The sequence below is a fragment of the Bufo gargarizans genome, chromosome 8 (assembly GCF_014858855.1).
Source record: "Bufo gargarizans isolate SCDJY-AF-19 chromosome 8, ASM1485885v1, whole genome shotgun sequence".
NCBI classification, from domain to species: Eukaryota; Metazoa; Chordata; class Amphibia; order Anura; family Bufonidae; genus Bufo; species Bufo gargarizans.
Genome location: NC_058087.1, coordinates 86993843 through 86996991, shown reverse-complemented (window position 1 = coordinate 86996991; position 3149 = coordinate 86993843). Strand labels below are relative to the sequence as shown.

The 3149-nt window shown below is 48.5% G+C and overlaps 1 long non-coding RNA gene across 1 annotated transcript; it reads left to right on the top strand.

Moving 5' to 3' along the window:
- The first annotated feature begins 356 nt into the window (after positions 1-356).
- On the top strand, positions 357-2744 carry LOC122944393. The gene is made up of 3 exons (XR_006391010.1): positions 357-404; positions 2226-2385; positions 2487-2744. It is a non-coding gene; the product is annotated as an uncharacterized LOC122944393 (long non-coding RNA).
- Positions 2745-3149: the final 405 nt, after the last annotated feature.

The window sequence follows — 3149 nt, the reverse complement described above, 5'->3', positions numbered from 1 at the left end:
TCGCGCTGTAAAACGCCCGACGCTCAAACAAGTGCTTGAGCTTTTTTTTGGGCGTTTGTCGCGCGTTTTGGCCCATAGACTTCAATGGGAACGCGCAACGCTTGATTTTCGCGCGTTTTTGACACATAAAACGCGCGTTCGAACGCGCGTCTTGGATTTTGCAACATGCAGGAAAAGGCCCAACACCAGGTGCAAAGCACAGTTTTGGAGAGAATCCAGCATGGAGGAGTCTCTCTGTGACACCGAGAACCTCATCAGGCTGGTGCAAGGCAAACGCTGCCTGTATGACCCACAGGATGCCAACTACAAAAATAGGAGGAGCAGGCAGCAGGCCTGGGAGGATATTGGCAAAAGCATCTGGCCAGATTGGAGCAGTTTAACCAAGACAGTGAAACAGGGAAAAGGTATTTCCATGTGTGTTGTAAAGTGAAAGTAAACTCCTTGTGTGCAGTGGTGTACCAACTATATGTAATAGCCCTGGCCAGCTCTACCTGCAGCCCTCCAGCTGTTGTCAAACGCCACCTCCACAAATGCTGGCCTGTATTTTACTTGCTGGAGCCTGTGCAGGCATGCATGGAGTGGGATTTTAGCAACAGCTAGAGGGACGCAGCATCACCATCCCTGTTCTTGTATATGGGCACTCAGTGGCCTTAGTTTACAAAGAATGATGTGCACATTACATGTTGTAATAGTGTCCCCTCGCCCCTTTAGTTTTTAGTACTGTCCTGGTTCACCCTCCCCCACATTCTGGTACAATGCAATGGGCCAGTATGTTCAATTTGCAGTGGTTCCACTATCTTGTGCCAGACTGCGCTCTTTCAATCCGCAAATGTAGTGGCATTTTGAAATGTAGGCCTAAGTTTGGGTTGAGGGATTTGAATCCTAAGTTGTTATTGATATTGTGTATTTTTTAGAATTAGACTGTTTGTGGGCTATGGGTGGCAAGGCATATGTTAGGTGCTTCGGTTTGTAACGTGCCAGTATTGGGCACCTTGATGGGATCCGTTATTTCACCCTCCTTGGCTTATATTCTACTGGCCGAGTATTGGCCACTTAAATGGGACACATGATTTCGCCCATATTTCTAAACCCTTGTTAATGGGCGACTATTGATGGCCACTATAGGGGCATCCTCAAGGGGCACTATATAGGTTAAAAAAAAACAAATGCACAAAAGATCGTTTCCAAATTTTTCATTTAGCCCTAGTCATAATCAACCAAATTTGAAAATCAAATAATATCTAAACACTCTTTTCAGACAAAAAATATAAATGAACATAAACTTAGATGGCTTCCAATTGCCATGGTAACGCCCCATGTGGTGTCAAAAAATATGCGTTGAAGTGGTCCCGGACAGCTGCACCGTGCCGGGTCCCACGCACACCGCTCTGATTAAGACTCTCCAAGGAATGGCTGAGGGAATCTTCGAAATTAAAGCCATCCCGTAGACGGACAAAATTGTGCAGAGCACACGCTGCCTTCACGGCCGAGATAGCGGTCTCCAATTTGAAATAAATGGGAGAATGGAGAAAGCGCCATTTGTTCGCTAAAATCCCGAAGGCGCACTCCACCACCCTGCGTGCCCTTGTCAGCCGGTAATTAAATACACGCCTGGCAATGGAGAGTCCCCGGCTGGAGTACGGCCTCATCAGATGCTCCCCCAGCGCAAAGGCCTCGTCCCCCACAAAAACAAAGGGCATAGCGGGAAAAGTGGTCCCAGGCAGTGTGGTGTTCCCCGGGAGGTCCAGCTCATTATTATTGAGCATTTGCCCAAAGGCCGAATGCCCGAAAACAGCTGAGTCTGAGCTGCTGCCGTAGGACCCCACATCAATGTATCTGAAGCAATAGTTTGCATCACACACCGCAAAAAGAACAAATGAAAAATATTTTTTATAATTAAAAAATTGACTCCCGCTCCTTATGGGCTTCTGAACGCGGATGTGTTTGCCGTCTATTGCGCCGACACAGTTTGGGAAATTGCAGGATTCTAAAAACAGATCCGCAATTTGCAGCCAGTCCTCCTTCTGTGGTTGGGCCATCAAAGCAGGATGAAGGACGTCCCAAATTGCCACGCAGGTTTCACGGATGATCATACTGGCTGTGGACTTCCCAATGAGAAAGGCGAAGTGTAGACTGGCCAATGACTGTCCGGTAGCTAAATACCTGAAACAAATGTAAGAAAATAAAGAGACATTAACGGATGCTTTTTATTTAGTTTTTCATAGTCAACACTATCAAAGGCAAATGGAAAAGCCTGAAAGACGCCTTTATCCGCCATCGCCGCAAACAAAAGGAGCAGAGGAGCGGATCCTCCCCAGGCGGACGCTCCAGTTATGTGCATGCAGCACAAATGTCATTTTTGATACCGTGCACCGAAATGCGGAGGTGAGTCAAGGGCATACACATTGAGGAGAGGATGTGGTATGACATTACATACATTCAATTTCATATGGGGAACATACTTACCTATATTTTCCACTTCACAGCACCGATAGTAGCTGGGAACCCAGCCAGGCGCAAGCTGATGAGGAAGAGGACGAGGGCACAATCGACAGTGAGCCGGGCCCATCTATGGGGCCAATGAGTCCTCCAGCCCCCCCCCCACTCCGACTTTCGTCAGCCCCATGCAGACTGTCCAAGCCGTACCAGAGGCAACTCGGCAGCCCCGACATAAAAGGAGGAGAACTGAGAGACAGGAGGACCGGCTAATCGGCTGCCTGGATGCCCTGGCACATCCTGTGCCAAAACTTAGCAGCAATGCATATTTTCTCCTCAGTCTAGAGGAGAAAATGCTGCATGTGCCGAGACATCTCATCACAAAAGTAAGGGAGGAGGTGACTAACACCATAGACAAGTATTGCCTCCCTTATGAGCTAGCAACGTCTAGCACTGCCCCACAGCATCCCCCACAGCATCCACCACAGCATCCCCCACAGCAGCCACCACAGCATCCCCCACAGCAGCCACCACAGCAGCCAGCACAATATGGCCACCAATATGGGTCACAATATTGCCCCCAATATGCCCCACAATATGGCCCACTACATCCCCAACATGCACAACAACACCCTCACACATACCCAGCACACACATACACACAAAGTAACATACAACACCCTCTTGAGACATGGCAGACACAACACACATCA